The sequence below is a fragment of the Rhinichthys klamathensis genome, unplaced genomic scaffold (assembly GCF_029890125.1).
Source record: "Rhinichthys klamathensis goyatoka isolate OS25496 unplaced genomic scaffold, OSU_Roscu_1.1 h1tg000265l_1, whole genome shotgun sequence".
In the NCBI taxonomy this organism is placed as follows: Eukaryota; Metazoa; Chordata; class Actinopteri; order Cypriniformes; family Leuciscidae; genus Rhinichthys; species Rhinichthys klamathensis.
Genome location: NW_026606786.1, coordinates 220,758 through 245,616, shown reverse-complemented (window position 1 = coordinate 245,616; position 24,859 = coordinate 220,758). Strand labels below are relative to the sequence as shown.

The 24,859-nt window shown below is 46.0% G+C and overlaps 1 long non-coding RNA gene across 1 annotated transcript; it reads right to left on the bottom strand.

Annotated features, from left to right (window-relative positions):
• Window positions 1-20,532: 20,532 nt before the first annotated feature.
• On the bottom strand, window positions 20,533-22,387 carry LOC130102026 (uncharacterized). Its single transcript, XR_008809100.1, has 2 exons — window positions 21,784-22,387; window positions 20,533-20,966 (listed from the first exon to the last, which is right to left on the bottom strand). It is a non-coding gene; the product is annotated as an uncharacterized LOC130102026 (long non-coding RNA).
• Window positions 22,388-24,859: the final 2,472 nt, after the last annotated feature.

Below are 24,859 nucleotides of genomic sequence, written 5' to 3'. Positions count from 1 at the left end.
AAATCTTTGTCGTATCATGCTTTTAACGTTTAAGGGTATTTCCCATGAATGCCGTCAGCGCTGGTCAATGTTGTAACGAATGGACTTAAAGGTATTGTAGGTAGGAATTTTATAAAAAACTTTTTTCCAAATTTGTTTAAACTTTCTGTATATATCAATGCATAATTAAAATGTAAGTACTCTGATAAAAAGAGTATAAAAACCGAGTGACTCTAGACCGTTTAATCTGCACTAAACACAGCTCATTATTTCCATCCGGGACGAAACAAAGGATTGGCTTAGGCGACTGTCACTCTCTCGCAACCATGGCAACCACCCTTTTGCCACACAGGACCTGCCCACTTGCGCGTATCCGTTTGATTTGAGGAATTCAAGAGGCACGGAACCTAGGAATAGCAAAACAATGGCAGAGAAAGACCAATCAAAATTCACATATGCAGTTCGCGAAGGCAAACCAGGCAAAAAAAGGAAGACAGTAACGTTACTAGAAAAGGTAATGAACAAAAAGTCTTTGGATAAACAACGAAATAAAACGCGTGTCAATATTGGCGTGGCTTTCCAGCGATGGCGAGAACTGAGAGAGCTCAAGGGGCTGAAAAGTGACGCCTTGTGACAACCTCCTCTGCTTCGCCCTCGACCCCGGATCTGTCCTCGAGCTGTCCTCATCAGAGTCAACAATGCTTTCATCATGGAAACTCTTACATGCAGAACACCATATATGTTATGAATGTTACACGAAATTCATCTTCATCACAGTGTAAATGATGGCAATTGTTAGTGAGGTAATCAAGTAGGGCTAGTTCATCAAAGTTTTCAGCCAGTAAATAGGATGGTGTATCGGTCAGGACACAGGAATAAAGACGAGGAGATGAATTTTCTTTTCCTTTAACTGTATTGAGCTTCAGCAGTACTCATGAGAACATTCCAATATCCAGTATTGTCATTATAGTCTGATAAAAAACAAACAAATCAAAATTAGGTACTGTAATTTAAACAGTTAGGCTACAGGACTTAAATCACTATGCAACGTGAATAATAAATCCACATACACAGAATACAAATCAGGATAATCAAACATAAGTATCTCAATAAACATTGTTATAATACCCTTTAAACATAATCTACAATTACATAAATGTGGATATCACTTTTTGAAAAAGAGATAAGGAGCTTCACCTATCTCACTGACTAGTTTACATTACAAACTGTATTAAGGGTTTAACAGAAGGAGCGATGGTGACACCCTCAGGTCAGACAAGGCTACTACACAATAGCGTCCGCACATGGTCTCCTGAGCACGATATTAACTCTTCTTAACTCAATGTTATAAACGTTACTACATAACTTCGACATCAGAAGACTCACACCAGTTAACTTATTATTTCCTGCAGTGTTTACAGCATGAACATCGTTCTAACACTACAAATCCCACTCATCAAGCTGGTCACATGTTAATTCACGGTAACTCGACAATATAGAAACATAAATACAACAAAGTGACAGTCACTTACTTCTTTGTCATTCACTCAACACATGGAATATTGAAAGCTGGAACATTCAGGAGGAACTAAAGCTAAACTATAATATAATATTGAACTTGAACGCGTTTCCGTTCCCACTATAGCCAACACACTAGCTACGCACTTCCTCTACCGTAACCCCAGAAGAAGCGTCTTAAAGCGGCAGGCACCCAGAAATGTCAAAGCCTTTTATACAGCCACCCCCAAATGTGCAAGAACATTTGCTTCCATTAAAAGGCTTATCAGTCAGGCTGAGGGGGGCTCACAGAGGCATCGTCCTCCCCAGACGGGAGAGCTGGCAACATCACCAACCGAGCTACCGGTCGGGTGTACACATGTCCTCTGATGCCCACATCAGCGGATCTAATGCACCCATCGTCGCTGCGGTGAATCTTGGTTACATGCCCAATGGGCCACAGGGCTCGAGGTAGCTGCGGGTCCACCAGCATGACAACAGCCTTATCCAGTAGTTCAGGAGAAGAGGAGTGCCATTTCTGTCTGGTCTGCAGCCCAGGGAGATATTCTCTGATGAATCTGGACCAGAATTGGTCAGCGAGAACTTGTGAATGCCGCCAGCGTCTGCGGCTCAGGAGCTCCGTCTCAGGATAGACCACTTGGGGGAGGGATCCATCCGGCCGCCCCATAAGCAGACTATTGGGTGTCACAGGGTCGATATCCGCAATGTCGGCAGATACATAACCCAATGGTTTAGAGTTGAGAATTGCCTCAACTTCCAGGAGAACTGTGAGAAGGACGTCTTCATGAACAGGTTGGGCTCCCACACAGGTGTAAAGTGCAGACTTGACAGAGCGGACCTCTCTCTCCCACACACCACCAAAGTGTGGAGCTGCTGGGGGGTTAAACTGGAACTTAATCCTCTGATGTGCGAGTCGTTTCCGCAAGGTTGGCTCCATACTGGCAAAAGCCTCTCTAAGTTCCCGTTCTCCTCCTTTAAAATTGGTCCCCTGGTCTGAAAACAACTCTGCAGGTGTCCCTCTTCTGGCGATGAACCGTCTTAAGGCCATCAAGTAAGCATCCGCATCCATATTTCTGAGGAGATCCAAGTGTACTGCCCTGGTTGTTAAACACTTAAATATTATTCCCCAGCGTTTCTCCTGGCGTCTGCCCATCTTCACAAACATGGGGCCAAAACAATCCACGCCAGTGGAGTGGAAGGCTGGTTTGTGTAATCGGAGACGAGCAGCGGGAAGGTCCGCCATTCGGGGAATGGAAGGCTGAGCTCTCCAGCGCTGACATTCGGCACAAGAACGCTGGTATCTGCGAATCGCCTCCCTTCCATGGATTATCCAGAATGACCTCCGCATCTCTGCAAAGACTCGCTCTGGACCAGGGTGATGCAGGTTGCTATCGTACCTTTGGATAAGCAAGCGTGTAACTGGGTGTGAGGCATCCAGGACAACAGGGTGCAATGTCAAGTCGTCTTGACCTTCCAATCGTCGGAGCCGACCTCCTACTCTTATGAGGTCTGTGGATTTATCTAACTCCGGAGCCAAGGTAAGTAATCGACTCCCAGGTGAGACGGGTTTCCCTGCTGCAAGGAGTTTGTAGTCCTCTGGAAATTACTGTTGTTGGGCTCGCTGGAGAACGATCATCTCTGCCTGTTGGTGCTCTTCAGCATTAGGCGGTGAACTGGAAGGGATTTGTCCTAGGATTTCTTGAGCAGTGGCATCTATGAGCTCCTGCCAGGTGTGGTACACCTTGTCATCCCTGCTGATCGACATTGGTGAGGTAACCGTTACTCCACAGAAGGTGGCCTTCCGGAGTTCACCTTTGTCCTCAAATGGCTCGGTGCTGGGTCTTTCTGGCCAGGTGGCTGGGTTCTGGAGAAGGAAGGGAGGTCCTTGAGACCATCAGTTGGGATCTATTAGGGCCGCTAGGGTCTTCCCTCTCGTCAGATCATCAGCAGGATTGTTCGCAGAGTCGACATAGCGCCAAGTGCACTTCTCTGTTAACTCCTGTATCTCAGCTATTCTGGCACCCACGAAGACCTTGTAGCGGCAAGACTGGGAGTGTAGCCAGGTTAGTACTGTAGTGGAGTCTGACCACAACACAGTTCGAGCCACTGTCAAGGTAAGTTCCCTCTCGAGGACACGAGCCAGCTGCGCTGCAACCAGAGCTCCACAAAGCTCCAGGCGTGGGATGGAATGCAGACGTCTTGGAGCCACTCGTGAACGAGCAAGGATGAAAGACAGGTGGATCTGACCTTCCTTATCCTCAGTTCTCATGTAGGCTACGGTTCCATAAGCTTGTTCAGAGGCATCTGCGAAGATGTGCACCTCACGGGTAGCACCCTCAAGGTTGGCGTCCACAGAAACATATGCACGTGGAAAGGTAAGGAGAGGTAAGGACTCAAGTTCAGCTTCCCAGGTGGACCAGGCTTGCAGGAGTTCGGAGGGTAAGTTAGAATCATCCCAACCTCGCTTCTTATCCCACAGCTGCCTAATGATGAGCTTTGCTCGGGTGGAGTAAGGTAACATGTAACCTAAGGGGTCATATTGAGTAGCTAGAACTCTGTATATGTTTCTCAGGGTTGGTACCTCGTAGGTCACAGGCCTATGTTTGTAGCTCAAGGAGTCGGTTGCCCAATTCCAGCTGAGACCGAGTGTTGACTCCAGAGGGTTGGACTTATCCTGTGCCAGCCACAGGTCCAGGCTTTCAGATCTGGCCTCTTGAGGCAAGTGGCTCAGGACGCTTGGATCATTGCAAGCCCATTGACGCAGCTCAAAGCCTGCAGAAGACAGAAGATCCCTGAGCCGATCCACCAGCAGCTTGGCTTCACCCGGCATACACATGCTCTGAAGGCAATTATCGACGTAAAAACAGTTCTCAACCGAGAATCTCAGGTCATCGTCCGACTTGCAGTGGTCAACAATGTGGCGCTGCAGGGCGTATGTCGCACAGCACGGGCTGCAAGTTGTGCCGAAAGGCAAAACTTGCCACTCAAATGTTCTTGGGGGTCCTTCCACCTTCAGGTCCCGCCACAGGAACCTTAGAAGAGGGCGATCTTCAGGGATAAGGCGGACTTGATGAAACATCCCCTTAATGTCTCCACTAACCGCTATGGGATGTTCACGAAATCTCACTAAGACTCCCAGCAAGGGGGCACCAAGGGTAGGGCCAGGTAGCAGGTACTGGTTCAGGGTCTGCCCAAGGTACTGGTGAGAGCAGTTGAAAACAAGGCGGTTCTTTCCGTTGTGGCTGACGAGATGATGTGAGATATACCATCCTTCTTTGGTAGAGGTCTCCTCAGTAACTTCCCTCACAGCACCTGCTTCAATGAGCTTCTGCATTTCCATCTTGTATGCTTCTGCTCGCTTTGGGTCCTTTAAGAGTCGCCTCTCAGTACTACGTAACATGGGCATAACAGACTCCTTTGGTGAGTGCAAAGGTGGCATGTTTGCATGGCGCAGCAATGGTGTGGCGTACATGAGAATTCCATCTACATTAATACGGACTGTCTTGGCTTCAAGCAATACTACAGCCTGCTGATCCTGCTTTGACCGAGTCACCTCTCTTTCGTGTCGGTAAGGTACAGTGTCTACTTGCCAGAGCCTCTCAACATGCTTGTAAAGCTCATCCATTGGTGGTGTAGATGAAGTAAACAGACACTGTGCAGGTTGGATTTGCCGCCCCATGAATGGGGTAGGGCCTTGAAGAGTCCACCCAAGCCTGGTGCGGACTGCGGCTGGGCCACCTGGTGGACCAAGTCTGACTGGCTCGACAGGTATTATCAGCTGAGGGTTGTCGGAGCCTACAAGAAGTGTTGGCTGAGCATCTCTTAAGGCAGGTAGGGGAATGCCACTTAGGTGTTTATACTTCCTCTGCAGGCGGTCAATAGGGTAAGTATGCTGTGCTAAGCTAAGGCGGCCAGCTGTGAAGGCACCATTGATCTTATAGCTAGTGTGAGGGTTTGCAGATGGTGAGACGCGGAAAGACACTGTGTGACCATGGAGGATCTGGATGTCCTGACGGACTGTACGCAGAGGAAGAGCTTCAGGAGTGCCCTTCATGCCTAGAAACTTAGCTGCTGCTGGCAACAACATGGTCCTCTCTGATCCATCATCGAGGATCGCAAAGGTGTCAAGTGTCCGGTCCTCATAATGTACGAGCACAGGGACGACCTTTAACATGACTCGATTCCCGGCGCCAGGTCTGTCCAGGTAGAGCGAGTCAGCCGCAGAGCTGATTAAGCAGCTCTATTCTTTAACAGCTACCTCTTTATTGCCCCTCTCTGCTCTTGTATTTATCTCGTGAAGGACCAGTAGGTGTTTTCCCTGACAGATGTTGCAGGGTTTCTTCAATGTGCACTGAGCTGCTTGATGAGTTCGTCTTGGCTGCTCTGTTGGCTGAACTCTCTTTGTGGTACAAAGGGGCTGTCTCTGCAGACTCATCAGCTCCATGTAGGACGGTCACCGTTTGTCTTCCAGGACGAACATCAGTCTTCACGTTCTGCCTTTCTTTTATGCTGCGTCCAGTAGCCTGACTGTCGAAACCCTGACACCACGATTCATAGCGGAGCCACTGTGCCAAATCATGTAGAGTGTGGGTCGCCCCTAACTGCTTGAACTGATGTCGACGGAAATCAGCTCGCTGTTCTGGAGGGAGCTTACTCAGCAGACGAGCAACATGTGATCCACAGTTGAGTTCGATTTCCCCTTCAGGACCCAGAGTCTGCAACAAGCCCACTAAAGATTGTATCTGGAGAGAGAACTTCTGGAATGCCATAGTATCACCACGCTTAACTTCGGGGGTTTCTAGAACACTTGCTATCTTCTTTAAGGCAAGTTGATGAGGCTGACCAAATTTATCATGGAGGGCTGACATAGTGTCACTATAGGGGGTTGGTGAGTTCAGATAGGCATCAGCTATAAGCCTAGCTTCCTCCAGCTTTAAATGATCCACAAGTATTTGATACTTGAAGAGTTCTGTAGCATTAGATGGGAGTAGGTTCTCTAGAGCTATGCGAAGCCGAGCAAACTCACTGGGATCCGGGTGAATGAACTTTGGGATTGTGGGTTGGGGCCCTCGATACACTTGTTCATTCCCTGGTGGCTGAATAAACTGTTTAGGTGGCGGCATGCTATGTACCGCTCCAGTGGCTGCTAAGGGATGGTAGGCTCGGGCAGGCGCTGCCGCTGATTGCATTAAAGGTGCTGGTCCAGGGTGTGTGAGCAGCTGAGAGGGTCGTCTAGAGAGGTATGGTGATATCCCTTTGCCGGAAGCAGGAACGGGATGCTGAGGAGGCAGTGGATGCTTACAAGGCATACATACTCTAGCTTCAGGGGCAAAGTCGAGTTGGCTACTGTCTAGCCCTTGTTCTTCGACCCTGAGATTGCACATGCCTCTCGATAGGGTCTCATCAGGTTCAGGCCAGGGTGGAGGATCAGGCCATTCCTCCTCCTCCATTTCCTTTGAATGTGTTGCAACAGCGAAACTCCTTGAGGCTACAGCAGTGGCTTGTGAAGATCTGGGGTTACTGTAATTTGAGGCTGAACTATTAACTTGGGCCAGGTCTGCTCTGAGTGAGCGGGCTACCTCCAGTAATTCTTTCATCTCGCGCCGTGCTTCATTGAGTTCCTTTATGCCAGTCTGGAAGGCCTGTTGTGTTTGGAGCAGCTTAGTATTCTCCTCTCGAATAGCTCTGATTTCCTCCGGGAAACGAGAATCCACACATGGGCTCTGATGGGATGAGGGTGTTCGCGCAGGCTGAATAAACCCATCCAAATCTCTCCTCTGGCTGTGGTCTGGGGCTAGCTGAGGAATCTCAGGGTAAGCAGCATTCCCATGGAAGCCACTAGAGTGAGGGTAGGCTGTCTGGAAGGGAGTCATCTGGTCTGGACCCTCTTGAGTGAGGAACACCCTCCTATCCAATGCAGAGGATGGCGGGCCCCATTGTAACTGATCTCGTTGACTATATCCCATATAGTCCACTTCAAAGTCCTGAAGTCTGGCAGGTCGACGTATTTGACGTTTAGGTCTCACATCAGGATACATCTCTTCATCTGACTCCATCCTGAATACTGCTATCCGGCTCGAAGGACCAATGTTAGTGAGGTAATCAAGTAGGGCCAGTTCATCAAAGTTTTCAGCCAGTAAACAGGATGGTGTATCGGTCAGGACACAGGAATAAAGACGAGGAGATGAATTTTCTTTTCCTTTAACTGTATTGAGCTTCAGCAGTACTCATCAGAACATTCCAATATCCAGTATTGTCATTATAGTCTGATAAAAAACAAACAAATCAAAATTAGGTACTGTAATTTAAACAGTTAGGCTACAGGACTTCAATCACTATGCAACGTGAATAATAAATCCACACACACAGAATACAAATCAGGATAATCAAACATAAGTATCTCAATAAACATTGTTATAATACCCTTTAAACATAATCTACAATTACATAAATGTGGATATCACTTTTTGAAAAAGAGATAAGGAGCTTCACCTATCTCACTGACTAGTTTACATTACAAACTGTATTAAGGGTTTAACAGAAGGAGCAATGGTGACACCCTCAGGTCAGACAAGGCTACTACACAATAGCGTCCGCACATGGTCTCCTGAGCACGATATTAACTCTTCTTAACTCAATGTTATAAACGTTACTACATAACTTCGACATCAGAAGACTCACACCAGTTAACTTATTATTTCCTGCAGTGTTTACAGCATGAACATCGTTCTAACACTAGAAATCCCACTCATCAAGCTGGTCACATGTTAATTCACGGTAACTCGACAATATAGAAACATAAATACAACAAAGTGACAGTCACTTACTTCTTTGTCATTCACTCAACACATGGAATATTGAAAGCTGGAACATTCAGGAGGAACTAAAGCTAAACTATAATATAATATTGAACTTGAACGCGTTTCCGTTCCCACTATTGAGAATGAGAAGGTGACGTCACGCGTATCACTCCGCGTTGCATTATGGGAAGGATTCGCCATCTTGGTAGGATACGCTATCCGTTGTCATGGTTACTTCGACCGTGAGACCGAGAGAAATAGCGACAGAGAGAGAGAGCAGCTTGATATTTGTTTGCATTTTTGCGATAAGGCACAGTTTCTTGGGAATAAATGAAGAAGGGGGAAGCAAAAGGAAAGGGGCTCTATCGGGAGAGACTAAATAACAACACCAAGCAGCGTTATTTAGAGAAACTACTTGACATCAACATGGACCCGTACGACCTGCTACAGAATGGACGAAAGACCCAAAGAAAGCACTACCACCTTTCACATACGCTGACATAGTTAATTACCTGGTTTGTTTATGGTATCAGTGACTAACGTTACTGCCTACACAATGCAAGAGTTCAGAAGGTTTAAGTCATTAGAAGCTGAACAAGTCTGCTGCGGCTGGGTGCAAGACTTAGAAACCCCCAAACCTGTAACGTTAAACTGCGAGAGTTCAGTCAAACTTGATGTTTCAGGCCTCATTCATATGTGGAAATAAATCTGATATGAATCAGATACGTGCATTTGCACCTGCCGTGCAACGTTAAGCGAACAGTTCGGACATTCTGTCAATGCGAGTCGTAAGTTACGTCATTAAAAAAAGTGTCTTTTTAAAACATTTCGCGGTACAGATATATCTATAACAAATGAAACAACTCTAGATGAACAACAGAGTATTCATTTCGTTCGTTTGTGTTAAATAAAAGGCGAACTGTGCTGAAATGTGTTGCTTTTGAAAGCAGGCTTTGCTCGCTGTTGCTGCTGTCAGTTTATTGACAAGCAGTTTCTCTAAGCTGGCTAGCATTGTTATTTAGTCTCTCCCGATAGAACCCCTTTCATTTCTCTTCCTTCTCCATATCTTCCAAAGAAACTGCGGCGTATCGGTAAAATATAAAATGTAAACAAACACTAAGCTGCGCTGTCTCTCTTTCGCTATTTCTGGAATGTTTTAGTCGCGCCTCTGGGAAGTTTTAAAGGCGTTGCCCCTGGCAACCGATAGCGTCTCCTACCATCATGGCCGACCGGCTCAGACCCCGCCCAAATCGGCACGTGACTCCTCACTCTCAATAGCCAACACACTAGCTACGCACTTCCTCTACCGTAACCCCAGAAGAAGCGTCTTAAAGCGGCAGGCACCCAGAAATGTCAAAGCCTTTTATACAGCAATGGAAAAACGTGTATCATGCAACCTGTTTTTAGTTTTGCCTTATAGATAACTAGCTCGTTAGCCAATCAGTAACTATATATTTTAAACTTTACCAATATCAATATGCTAGCTTGATAGTGAGTACTAAAATACATCTTATTTGTTTATCTTCATAATGATAAAGTTAGATTTTTTTATTACATGTGATTCTGACATGATGTCACTACATGCACTGCGCTCCTTCCTCTCAGGTAAATAATGCGTCTTCATCTCAGCGGTCGGAGTCGCGCGTTCATGTGTTTTTGGGGCGTGGCTTTGGAAGGAGCCCAGAAGGGAGGGGGTGGAGTGAATGGAAATAATGAGCTGTCTTTAAAACAGTCGTGAGAGGTCTACAGACACTCGATTTTTATACTTTCTTTTTCAGAGTACTTACATTTTAATTATGCATTGATATATACAGAAAGTTTAAACAAATTTGGAAAAAAGTTTTTTATAATTCCTACCTACAATACCTTTAAGCAAAATGCTCTAGACATCATAAAACCTTCCCCCTCTCCCCTGTTGTCATCGGCCCTAAAACCAGTTCTCTTCAAAGACCGTTATCACCTCTGCTCTTCTGAACGATCTCAGCAAGAGACTGTGTCTGCAACCCTCAAAGACAGTAGGAGACCAGACTATAGCCATAAACTTCAAATACACAAAGACATTTACTCCATTCATACCCAAACTTTCCCAAATGTTTATTTCTCCTGTGTTTTATGTCTTTCTGTTCATTGGATGAACTGATTAAATTGTACTATTAATTCTGCCAGTCAATTCTAAACATAATTCAAATATTTATAATTAATTATAATCCGTTAAAATTGATTATATATATATATATCTTTTTCAGCTAATTTGCTACAATGTATTAAATCAATGCCATCTTAGTGTATTTCTTGAAAAGTTTTTTCTTTAAGATATGTTTTACAGCCTGCAGTGTAAAACTCAGAAAGGGCCTCAGAGAAGGCCTCAGGTCACAGAGTTCACTATGTCTCACTTCAGCTGACACCCAGCAGCTGTACCAACCACTGTGGAACATCAGATGTTTTAATATGAACATCCGTATATAAAACGCACATGCAAATGACAGTTTTCTATATGTTGCTTTGATGATAATCCAGGTGACGGCTCTCCACTATGGAGCCAAGACAAGAGATGATTTATTATTGGGGAGTATGGGTGAACAATAATTAAAAATGACCTAATGCTCATTGGCTAAGCAAAGTTGGGGGGGGGTGAGGTGTAAGAAACTGCATAAAAGTGAGGGTCTTGACTAAGGTTCTTAGATGTTCTGCTGGCATCTCAGCTTTATTATCTCCACCAATTAAGTTTTCTGGAACTCGAGTGATTTGAGAATACAAAAATGAGAATACTTTTTCCACGACATCATTGATCTCTTTGAGGTGAAGAATCAGCTTCAGCGTTGCCAACAATTAGTACCTTGTTTCATTACATTTATTTTTGAATGAATCAGCGTTTTTGAACGTGTTCGTTGAATGAACAGTTTAATGACTCACGAAAAAGACAGTTCCTCACCTGTAAAGTCGATTGCTACTTACATGTCATGCCAAATTTAAACAGGGAACATACCTGCAAATATGATAACATCTAAAAGTTACCAACATTCAAAAAAGGTCAAAAATTTTCTCACAACATGTTGCCATGTTAAATTGATAAATCAGTCAGGGATTCAAACTCTTGAGGTAAAACGGTTAAGACAGTTAAAGCAGGTGTTTCTGGGATGTGTGTTCCACTATTGTTTTTTTGTATTTTTTTGTATTTAAGCATGAAGAGCGGGGCACAACCTAACGCTTTTTGACTTTCTCAGTTTGTGTAAACCTACTTAGGGTTCAGAGTATTTACTTTTTCCCTCATTAATTTTACACGTCTAGTACAATTATGTGGTTTTGTTTCATTAATACAGTTTATACTTTTTTCTTGATTTACCCCGAAAGAATGGAAGTGAAATGTGACAACATGCCCCATAGGTTGAACATTGAAACATATGAACATTGTAACATGAACATATGACAGATTAAAATGTTCCCTTTCGAACGGTCACTTCGTATTGCGTAGCTATACGCAGTGGGGAAACTCCTTTTCCTCGATTTACTGAAGCCTTTATGTAAAGCGCATTTGCAGCTGCACAGCCGAACATGAGCGTCTGGCTCGCTCATAGGCTGCGCTGCGGCAACTGCATATCCAATGGCGCGGGTGCCTCTGACGTGCGACCAATGAGATCACTCTGCGTCATACACGTCAGAGCCCGCCTAGGGGGCGTGTCCTCAGACTATATTAGTCCCCGAATTCGCCATTATAGCAGATTTTACTCCTTCAGCGACAAACTTCACGTCTCTGACCATTTATTGAAACCTTCGCCGTCGAACAAGCCTTCAGCCTGAGCGAGCTACAGTTCAGCAGACGACACTTTCAACCGTGTTTCTCCTGACGCCGTCTCTCCTGTGGCTATCCGGCGATATCCTTTCATTATTATTGCATTTCTTGTGTGTTTTTTCTGATATCTAGTTGTTCTATGCCTCGTGTCAAGACCTGCGCCACGTGCGGATGCAAGCTGCACGAGGCGGACGAACACGCTGACTGCATTCCTTGCCTGGGACTTCACCACGCGGAGAATGCGCTGCCGGCGGATGTGCGGCCTGCGAGAGCATGCCCATCTGCGAACTCGGCTAGCCCTCTCCCGGGATGGCGACGCCGCCTCAACCGCGCTTCCCTCTCCGGCCCCACTTCAGCCGAAGAAGAAGCGCCGCAGCCAACGGCAACCGGAGAGCATGGATGTTAGTGAACGCACGCCGGCCACGTCCCCGCATGCCTCACTCTCTCCAGCTCCTTCATCTCCGGTCCTGTTCGAGGGAGATCAGCGCCCCCCCTTTTTCCTGAAGTACACGAGGAGCTCACCAAGGCCTGGCGCACTCCGTATTCTACACGAGGCCCCGCAGTTTCCGCGACGCTCTCCTCCGTGGACGGAGCAGTGTAAAAGGGCTATGAGTCGTTGCCGCCCCTCGAAGAGGCGTTGGCCGCTCATCTCTGCCCGAACGCAGCCACTAGCTGGAGAGCTAGGGCTGTTCATCCCAACAAGCCGTGCCGTAGCACTTCAGCCCTCGCTGGACGCGCGTATTCCGCCTCCGGTCAGGCTGCAACGGCCCTGCACACGATGTCCGTGCTGCAGGTCTACCAGGCCAAACTCCTCCGGTCTATGGACGAGGCTGACCCGGACCCTGAGGCCTTTCGGGACCTGCGAAGCGCCACGGACTTGGCCTTGAGAGCTACCAAGGCCACAGCACAGGCTATCGGGAGGAATATGGCGAGTTTGGTCGTGCTTGAGCGCCACCTCTGGCTTACCCTCACTGACATCAAGGATGCGGAGAGAACGAGGTTCCTCGACGCCCCAGTATCCAGCACCGGCCTCTTCGGCCCGGCGGTGAAGGGGTTCTCGGAGAGATACACCGAGGCACAGAAAGCGTCCCAGGCCATGCGTCACTTCTTCCCTAAGCGCTCTAGCTCGGCGTCGAGTGCTCACAAGCCAGCCCCGTCGACGCCTCGGCCAGCAAAGCCCGCGAAACAGGCCTCTCAGCCCCGCCCTGCGGCTGATGCCCAGCGCCAGCCGAGAGCAACCAAGCGCTTCCCGCTTCCCCGACGCCAAGGCCCGAGACCAAGCGCCGCGCCCCACTCAGCGCCGCCAAAGTCGTCCTAGCACGCGGAGGAAAGAGAGAGGGCACGGGTCCCGCGCTCGCCGGACTACCCTCGAAGAAGCCGAGAAAACTTCCCAGAGCCCCCTGTTCAGTTCAGGCGGCTGGGGATTTTATTACTGCAAAAAGGCCCGCAACAGTAAGCGCGTTCTTGCAAACAAACGCCGTTTTCACGGCGACCCAAATAAAGCACAAAAAGAGCATGTTTCACAAACACAACACATGGGTTCACGGTCCCCCTCCATCAGGTGGCCCCTCCCCCGTTGTAACACTGACTTCCCCACACGCAAATGCTTGTACAGTCAGTCCAATACTCAATGTGTGCACAAATCACAATATAAGGGTATCAGGTCCCCCTTCACTAGGCGGCCCCTCCCCTGTTGTAACACTGACTTCCCCACACGCAAATGCTTGTATAGTCAGTCCAATACTCAATATGTACAAAAATCACAATATAAGGGTACCAGGTCCCCCTGCATTAGGCGACCAGCCCCAATCTGTGTGTCAAGCCCTAGCCACACGGGTGCTAGCCTGGCAAGCTATCCCCGGTGTGTCGAGTTGGGTCATAAACACTATAAAACGAGGTTACTCGCTCCAATTCGCTCGCAGACCCCCAAAGTTTCAGGCGGTTCTCGAGACTTCGGTGAGAAGCAACGTGGGTCACGTGCTTCGCACCGAAGTACAGAATCTTTTAGCAAAAGGGGCGATAGAATTAGTCCCCGCCGCGCTGAAACATATGGGTTTTTACAGCCGCTATTTTCTGATTCCGAAAAAAGACGGCGGTCTCAGACCCATTCTAGATTTGAGACATTTGAACAAAGCTCTCATGAGGCGGCCGTTCAAAATGTTAACTATCAAACATATCCTCGCGCAAGTGCGCCCGGGGGATTGGTTTGTCACAATGGATCTGAAAGATCCTTACTTTCACATTCAAATAAATCCTCGCCACAGGCCATTCTTGAGATTCGCCTTCGAGGGCCAGGCTTATCAATACACCGTTCTGCCGTTCGGTCTATCTCTGGCACCCCGCACATTCACGAAGTGTGTGGATGCAGCGCTTTCTCCTCTGAGACATCAAGGAGTGCGCGTATTAAATTATCTCGACGACTGGCTGGTGCTGGCACAGTCGAGAACCGAGCTATTAGCTCACAGGGATTTGATTCTCGGCCATCTAAGATGCCTGGGTTTCACAATCAATGTTTCAAAAAGCAAACTAACCCCCAGCCAGAGCGTGATCTTTCTGGGCACAGTTTTAGACTCGAGAGCTATGACAGCGCGACTCACGCCAGAGCGCGCGCTCTCGGTGCGCTTGCAGGCACTTTCAGAGCGCGCGAGCGCGGGCCTCTGAAGAGATTTCAGAAACTGCTTGGTCTCATGGCAGCAGCATCGCCAGTACTCCACTTGGGGTTACTGCGCATGCGCCCGCTGCAGCATTGGCTGAAACGCTGCGTGCCAACTCACGCATGGCAGTCAGGCAGCTTGCGTATTATGGTGAATCACGGTTGTTTAAGAACCCTGATTCCCTGGCGGGCTCAGAACTGGTACCACAAGGGGGTGACAATGGGAACATTTTCCAGGAGGAAAGTGGTTCTTACAGACGTGTCCAACCTGGGTTGGGGAGCGCTGCACGAGGGCATGCCTGCATCCGGCCTCTGGTCGAGCACGGAGCAGAGCTTACATATCAACTGTCTGGAGATGAAAGCAGTTGGGTTGGCCCTGAAGGCATTTCTGTCAAACCTCAGAGGCCATCATGTGTTAGTCCGCACAGACAATATGTCAGTGGTGGCCTACATAAATCGCCAGGGGGGCATCAGGTCTGGAAACCTGCATGCGATGGCGAGAGACCTCCTCTTATGGGCACAAACCAACCTGAGCTCTCTGAGGGCAGCGCATATCCCAGGCGTCCAGAATGTGGGCGCGGATATGCTCTCACGGGGCAACACTCCCCTCGGCGAGTGGTCCTTGAACCCACAGACGGTCAATCTGATATGGAAGGTGTTTGGAGAGGCCGAAATAGACCCTTTCGCCTCGAGAATCAACACCCACTGCAAATTGTTCTTCTCGAAGAACAGGGATGCGCTGGCCCATGTCTGGCCCAACCGCCCCCTTTATGCCTTTCCCCCCGTTTCAATGATTCCACAAGTCATCAAACGGGTCAGAGAGAGCGGATGCCCAGTCCTTCTAGTGGCCCCTCTCTGGAAAACCAGACCGTGGTTCCCGGAACTGGTTCAGTTATCGGACACAGTTCCATGGCCTGTCCCACTGAGGAAAGACCTCCTCACACAGGCGAACGGGACATTGTGGCATCCGAGACCCGATTTATGGGCCCTCCATGTTTGGCCCCTCAACGGGTACCAAAGGTCCTTCCTGAGAAGGTCCTAAGCACCATATCTGAAGCCAGGGCCCCTTCGACTCGGCGCCTTTATGCTTCAAAATGGGCGGGTTTTTCCAGCTGGTGCTCGAAAAACCAGGCTGACCCAGAGTCATGTGAGATATCTGTGGTTCTCTCATTCTTACAGGAGCTGCTGGATGCGGGTCGCTCCCCGTCCACGCTCAAAGTGTATGTGGCAGCCATAGCAGCACATCATGTTCTGGTGGCTGGCCAGTCACTGGGAAGAAACGACCTGGTCGTGAGAATCCTTAAAGGTGCTAGGAGAATGAACCCCTCCAGACCTCCGTCTGTGCCGTCCTGGGGGCGCTGAAAGGTCCGCCTTTTGAACCGCTCCAATCGATTGATCTAAAACCTCTCTCGCTGAAGACCGCTCTCCTTATGGCGTTGGCATCTATCGAGCGAGTGGGAGATCTGCAGGTGCTCTCTGTGAGCCCTGCATGTTTGGAGTTGGGTCCAGATGGCTCCAGAGTCATCCTTAAGCCCAGACATGGTTACGTTCCTAAAGTGCTCTCAACACCATTCAGAGCACAGGTGGTGACGTTATCAGCCCTCTCTCCTTCTGCAGAGGATGGAGAGGTGAATCTTCTCTGCCCTGTCAGAGCGCTGAGAATCTATCTAATCTATCTATCTATCTAACAGCTTTTTGTCTGCTTTGGTGGTAGATCCAAGGGGGATCCAGTCACTAAGCAAAGACTGTCTAGATGGATAGTGGATGCTATTTCTATGGCTTATACCGCAGCGGGTCAAGTTTGCCCTATAGGTATCAGGGCCCATTCGACTAGAGGTATGGCCTCGTCATGGGCTTGGTCATCTGGCATTCCCATCAGGGATATTTGTGAGGCGGCCGGCTGGTCCTCGCCTTCCACATTTATGAATTTCTATAATATGGAAGTGCCTTCCCTGCAGGCGAAGGTGCTTTCGGTATGATTAAGACCCGTCGGTGGCTGGTCTTGTCATATATTACTGTGCACAATCACACTCACATAGAGATATAAACCCGCTTTGGCCGGTTATATTCCATACATATATAAACCTGCTTTGGCCGGTTATATTATATATATATATAAACCCACTTGACTGGTGGTATGTTCATATACTAATAACCCCGACAGGGTCTGGGTTCATTGGTGTAGTGGGTTAAGTTATTACTATCTAAGGTGTACTATTTAGACCTGACGGTGTCTGGTCTATTTATACATAATTATGCGGTTATGGCTTGTTCTGTATGCTCAGGGGTCCTGAGTTGCAGTAGCAGCCAGTTATTCAGTGCGGCGTTTTGCATGGCGTCCCCACTGCGTATAGCTACGCAATACGAAGTGACCGTTCGAAAGGGAACTACTCGGTTACTCACGTAACCTCAGTTCCCTGAGTTAGGGAACGAGTATTGCGTAGCCAGCCGCACTATAGTAACATGGCAAGTTGTCGCTTCAGTCGTTAAACCTGCTATAATGGCGAATAAATTACAATTATTAACTTTTTTATATAAAATAATGGCATGTTTTAATAATTAAAAATAAACTAATTTTGAGTTTGACAACAAACACACCACAAAACACAGCTATACAGCATAGTTCAAAACATAATAATAATTAATCATTTCTGAACACTGACTCTTAGTCATTGTTCACCTTTTTTATTTTTAAAAGTATAGAATAGACTAATGTAGTTATTCTAATGGGGGCACATTGTAACGCAGTGTTACAACATGCCCCATCTGCAGAACTGGGATTTAAACCCAGCTAGTGTCTTCTGCTAGTTAGCGAACCATTAAAGAACTATCTCAACTTTTAAAAAACAGATTGGAGATTAAAAAAATATCAGATTTGTCTAATTTCAAATAAACAAAAAATAGAGATGACAAATTTACATAAGTAGGACATTTACTTTTGCTATATGTTTAAAAACATTTTCAGTGATATCTTGCAAAGATTTCTGAATTTTGGAGCATTTTTTTTCTCTATATAGTGTTATGGCAAATAATAAATACACCAATTTTTGTTATGCTAGCATGTGTGGAAGTATTTAAAACAAGTGTGTTACAACTAGCCCCGCGTTAGGTTGTGCCCCGCTCTCCCCTACACCTTTAAAATACTTTTAATGATAATGTAAAATATGTTGCTGAACTATTTAGGTAAGTTAGCTTAAAAAGATAAGCTTCATATTAGCTTAAAAAGATAAGTAGTTTATATCTGTCAGTATTTACAGAGACCACCTTTTCAATCATTTTCTCAAAGTGACAAAAACACATTCAGTACTCCCATCCCAAACCTCTCAAATGTTTGTATGTTGTAAGATACAAAAAAAAGTAGGGTTTAGGAAACATGGCATACACTGTAATTCTGGGATGTTCTGGATCACGTCTGCAATGCACTCTTCAAACACCTTCACTGTATCTTATGGCAAGCCTCTAAAGTTTACATCTTGATTGTTTTAGTGGAACTTCGAACATTAGTACCCATTTACACATTGCTTTAACATTTGCTAAATACAGGTGCAAACAGGGTCTAAAATGTTTTGCAATCAGATCACTGAAACCACACATGGAAGTAGTCAGAAATGCATGTGACCACATTGCATTGTAGGGCTCACTGTAAAAAGAATTCCTGTAGAAATTACAGTAAATTACTGGCAGCATGTTTGCCAGTAACTTACTGTAAATTAAACTTACAGTAAAAATACTGTATTCATATTTACAGTACCATTTAACTTGCTGTAATATATTTACAGTATAGTGTATTTTTTACTGTAAAACACAATAATGTTATGGTATTTTCTCCAGTAATATATTTGAATACAATACAAATATATTACTTTACACTGTGAAATTTACTGTAATTTGTTGTCCACTTTTACTATTTATTGTAAAACTGCACAAATTATTGTATTGCAACAGGTCTCAGTAGTAAAAACTAGTAAATAACTATAAAAAGAAACAAAGACAACTGTTTAACTTTTTTTTTTTATATAATTGTTCAATTGTAATACATTAAGTAACATTTTAATATTATTGCAGATTGTACTATCAGTTTTCCAAAAACCTGCAGTAACATTTATACATAAAAGTTTCATATAAAGAGCATTTTAAAACAATTCATTAACAGATTCAGTTATAAGAACAATCTAAAAAATGTACAAATTCAGAAAACTCCTGTGTAGTGTATTTGCTCTTAGTAGCTTAATAGTTTTGCTAGCTGAAATCCAGAAATTCCTTAATGAAGGAGGATACATGAGGGTTCATGTAGAGTTCTTCCTTTGCACCATCTTCCCATTTCTTTTGCTGACCTGGAACTTTGAGGAGCACTTGCTGTTGTCAGGGTTAATCCTCACAATGAACCTTTACATAACAGAAAACAATTGTTAGATCATTTGTGTAAAAATGTTTTAAACATTGGTTAAGACAAAGATTTAACACATGTGTGCTCCAAATACTCACAACACAACCAAATACAGAAACACACTGCAAAAGTTCACAACACAGCCAAATACAGAGACGCGCTGCAAATGGCACAGAACACCATAGATATCCATAATAAAGGCTAGATTTCTTACGGCGGAGTCTATATCGTCATAACCGGCGGCCATCTTGTCACAGGCAAGCTTTCTGGCGGGCTCTGTGGTACCTGATGTAAGATGAGTGATCAGCACGAACACAAATACTCTTATCTCGTTGAAATCTTGACGGATTTACAAACGGTTTGGTTTCTTACAAACGTTATTAACGCGGCTATAATTCTGGGTGATTATTTATTTATACACTTATTATTCATAAGTATGCAGTGTCGTAACTACATCTCTGACGTTTATAACATACCAAACCGTTTGAAAATCGGTAGAAAATTGAGCAAGTTATGGTTATTTAAGTACATGGACCATTAAAACACAATGTTACGAGTGAGCGAGCTGCCTGTGACAAGATGGCCGCCAGGTGCAGACGTCGACCTCCATTGGCCAGCAGCCCGGACGAGACATCGATGCTGCGTCCCAATTCGCCTACTTATACTACGCCCTAAAAGTATGTACTCTTTTTGTGAAGAAAAAGTACATACTTTTGAGTGTGTAGCAAAAGAGTAGGCAAGCTTTGGGACATATTACTTCGTCATCTTTAACGGACAGATCTGTCGCGTGCATCCTATCGCCGTAAACTGCCCTGTCAATCATCTCGTCACAGTTAAAATCCTCCATTCAATCTAATATAACTTCTTACCATTTCGGAGAGAATTGTTGTCGCACGTTCATCTGCCAGTCATGGGTCTTTCATTTTTATTAGATGATGTATAGTGCATAAAACTCAAATAAACACAAAAAAATGGAAAAAAAATGGTGACATTGGATTACTGGAACTCCTCCCCTATGGACCCTTCTGATATATGTTTTCTAACTTTTGCATTTTTACAGTCTTTAGGATGTCTAAGAAGCAAATGTTGATGATCCCCACCTGAAATATTGTCACATGTATGTCTTTTCTGGCTATATTGGTTGCCACCCTGGATATCCAAAAAAGCAAAAAAGAACATTTACATAGGCAGTCTGTTTTTCTCCTTTAGTTTTCGATTTGATAGATCTCCTCCATTTTTCATAACTAAATTATTGTTGAGCACATTACTGCTTGTTTCCAACGTCAATTGTTGCACATTAAAAATATAACGTAGATATTTTAAATAAATAATACATTATAATACATTATAATAAATCATATTTCAAATATATGCATTAATTAAAAATCATATCATGTAATTAGGATTCACTGGTAGTGTGAGGTTTATTTAACATACATTTTTAAACTAACTACACACATACATAGCCTACATGATGCACCAACACACAATTAGAAAGATCTTTCTTGGTGAAGAGCATGTAGCATTATGGAAGCCCACATTAACTGGCAGATATTGGTCTCTCCAGGTTTCTGTTAAGTTGAATTTTTTTTATTATACTTAATAATTAATTAATTATACTTTAATTATTATTATTACTGGTGAGGGAATGTGTTTCATCTCAAGTGGGACAATCTGAACAAAATAACAACAAACATTCATGGCTCAAATGTGGTGAACTGGACCGGTGGGACTATGATACAGGTGGTGAAACCTGGATTTGATGCCCCCAACTCTCTGGAAATTCCACGAATGCTCCCACTCTACGAGCGGAACAAGACACGCTCTCTTAAAGGAGAACTCCGGCGCAAAATTAACCTCTGGTCTAATAAAACATTGCTACCTAGTCAACCGTTCTCTGAGATTTGTTTTCATGGTAATCGAATGTAAAGAGCTTTATCTCTAAAAACTGTTTAGCGTATAACGCTAGTAATGGGGACATATAATAAGTAAAAAGAAATCGCTAGTTTATACCATACCAATAACAAGGCTCAAAATAGCCCCACACGAACACAGTAACATAATGAGGGTCCCTACATGCAAAACGAAGCATTGAGAACTTTGTAAGTGTACAGACCGTTTAATAAGAAGATAAAGATAAAGACAGTCCACTTCGTGTATACAGACAGGAGCCATCTTTGGAAAACAGTCTCGACTAATCAAACCACGAACGCCATTCATACAGTTCAGAAGTTCACTGAACTTCATACAGTTCAGCTCACTTAGCACGTCGTTCGTGGTTTGATTAATCGAGACTGTTTTCCAAAGATGGCTCCTGTCTGTATACATGAAGTGGACTGTCTTTATCTTTATCTTCTTATTAAACGGTCTGTACACTTACAAAGTTCTCAATGCTTCGTTTTCCATGTAGGGACCCTCATTATGTTACTGTTTTCTTGTGGGGCTATTTCGAGCCTTGTTAGTGGTATTAACTAGCGATTTCTTTTTACTTATTAAATGCCCCCATTACTAGCGTTATACGGTAAACAGTTTTTAGAGATAAAACTCTTTACATTCGATTATCATGAAAACAAATCTCAGAGAACGGTTGACTAGGTACCAATGTTTTATTAGACCAAAGGTTCATTTTGCGCCGGAGTTCTCCTTTAAGGTAGACATACCTGAGACCCTAAATTCATCATAAAGTCATGATTAGATTATGTATAGTGCATAAACACTCAAATAAACACCAACAAATGGAATAAAATGGTGACATTGGATCACTGGAACTCCTCCCCTAAGGACCCTATTGATATATGTTTTCTAACTTTTGTATTTTTACAGTCTTTAGGATATCTAAGAAGCAAATGTTGATGATCCCCACCTGAAATATTGTCACATGTTGGTCCAAATGAACATCTCCCATAATAAGTAGTTACTATTCAAACCGTTATATTGGTATTATATTTATTGAAACAAAACAGAAAACCACTCATATAGTCAAATATGTGTACGGTATATATAGGGTATAACAAATCCCCATTAGAATAAACTGAAATAGAAAAAAGTGATTCTAATCAACCCCTCCTTGCACTGCCACCTTAACGTGGTGGAGGGGTTTGAGTACCCGAACGACCCTATGAGCTATGTTGTCCGGGGCTATATGCCCCTGGTAGGGTCTCCCAAGGCAAACAGGTCCTAGGCGACGGGTCAGGCTAAGAGCGGTTCAAAAAACCTTATGAGTGAAGAAAAAACAAGGACCGTGACGTTGCCCGGTATGGCGCAGCCGGGGCCAGGCCCGGGGTTGGGGCTCGTATGCGAGCGCCTGGTGGCCGGGCCTCCCCCCACGGGCTCAGCCCGAAGGAGCGACGTGGGGCTGCCTTCCCGTGGGCTCACCACCTGCAGGAGGGACCGTAAGGGATAGTTTAAGGCGGGGGCCTCGACAACCCGATCCCTGGACACGGAAACTAGCTCTAGGGACAGAACGGCCCCCCTGACCTGAACCCGAGTGGTGTTCAGTTATTGGACTTCTGTGCTAGTCACAGTTTGTCCATAACGAACACCATGTTCAAGCATAAGGGTGTCCATCAGTGCACGTGGCACCAGGACACCCTAGGGCGTAGGTCGATGATCGACTTTGTGGTCGTTTCATCTGACCTTCAACCGTATGTCTTGGACACTCGGCTGAAGAGATGGGTGGAGCTGTCAACTGATCACCACCTGGTGGTGAGTTGGATCCGATGGAGGGGGAGGAAGCTGGACAGACTCGGCAGACCGAAACGTACTGTAAGGGTCTGCTGGGAACGTTTGGCAGAGTCTCCTGTCAGAGAGATCTTCGACTCCCACCTCCGGAGGAGCCTCGACCAGATCCCGAGGGAGGCTGGAGATATTGAGTCCGAATGGACCATGTTCTCCACCTCCATTGTCGAAGCGGCTGCTCGGAGCTGCAGCCGTAAGGTCTCCGGTGCCTGTCGAGGCGGTAATCCCCGAACCCGGTGGTGGACACCGGAAGTAAAGGATGCCGTCAAGCTGAAGAAGGAGTCCTATCGGGCCTGGTTGGCTTGTGGGACTCCTGAGGCAGCTGACTGGTACCGGCAGGCCAAGCGGACTGCAGCCCGGGTGGTTGTGGAGGCAAAAACTCGGGCCTGGGAGGAGTTCGGTGAGGCATGGAGAAGGACTATCGACTGGCCTCGAAGAGATTCTGGCAAACTGTCTGGCGACTCAGAAGAGGAAAGCAGTGCCCTACCAATGCTGTTTACAGTGGAGGTGGGTGGCTGTTTACCTCAACTGGGGATGTCGTCGGACGGTGGAAGGAATACTTCGAGGATCTCCTCAATCCCGCCGTCACGTCTTCCATTGAGGAAGCAGAGGCTGGGGGCTCAGAGGTGGACGCATCCATCACCCTAGCTGAAGTCACCGAGGTAGTCAAATAACTGGCTGTCTTTGCTGACACGCCTCTGCAGCATCGCGTGGCGGTCGGGGACAGTGCCTCTGGGATGGCAGACCGGGGTGGTGGTTCCTATTTTTAAGAAGGGGACCGGAGGGTGTGTTCCAACTACAGGGGGATCACACTTCTCAGCCTCCCTGGGAAAGTCTATGCCAGGGTACTGGAGAGGAGAATACGGCCGATAGTGGAACCTCGGATTCAGGAGGAACAGTGTGGTTTTCGACCAGGCCGTGGAATACTGGACCAGCTCTATACCCTCTACAGGGTGCTGGAGGGTTCATGGGAGTTTGCCCAACCAATCCACATGTGCTTTGTGGATTTGGAGAAGGCATTCGACTGTGTCCCTCGCGGCGGCCTGTGGAGGGTGCTCCGGGAGTATGGGGTCCGGGGTCCTTTGCTAAGGGCTGTCCGGTCCCTGTATGACCGAAGCAGGAGCTTGGTTCGTATTGCCGGCAGTAAGTCAGACTTCTTCCCAGTGCATGTTGGACTCCGGCAGGGCTGCCCTTTGTCGCCGGTTCTGTTTTATAGACAGAATTTCTAGGCACAGCCAGGGGCCGGAGGGTGTCCAGTTTGGGGACCACGTGATTTCGTCTCTGCTCTTTGCAGATGATGTTGTCGTGTTGGCCCCTTCAGACCAGGACCTTCAGCATGCACTGGGACGGTTTGCAGCTGAGTGTGAAGCGGCTGGGATGAGAATCAGCACCTCCAAATCCGAGGCCATGGTCCTGAGTCGGAAAAGGGTGGCTTGCCCACTTCAGGTTGGTGGAGAGATCATGCCTCAAGTGGAAGAGTTTAAGTATCTTGGGGTTTTGTTCACAAGTGAGGGAAGGATGGAACGGGAGATTGACAGATGGATCGGTGCAGCTTCTGCAGTAATGCGGTCGATGTACCGGTCTGTTGTGGTGAAGAAGGAGCTGAGCCTGAAACAAGTTATTGAGTAAGGTGTGATAGTATATAGTAAGACACCATTTTATCAGTTTCTCGTGTAAAACTGGGCTTGGCTAAATATTTTCCAAAAGTTTCTAATAAAGAAGAATAGTGAGAAAGACTGTCAAAATACTCACATTGCCACCCGATGAGTCCAAATGATATGCTTTGCCTGTCTTGTTCTCATCATTTGCCAGGAAGAGTTTGAAGTCACTTGGCTTCCTTGTTGCAGGACCACCTATGATGTACCGCTGGGACAAGCCATGACGCAATCTCTCCTGAGCTTTGACAGAATCATCATGGTAGGAGTCCGTTGAGAAGACAAAATGCTTCTTAGCCACCATATGGTCAAGGGACTGGAGACAAATTCCCTCGAACA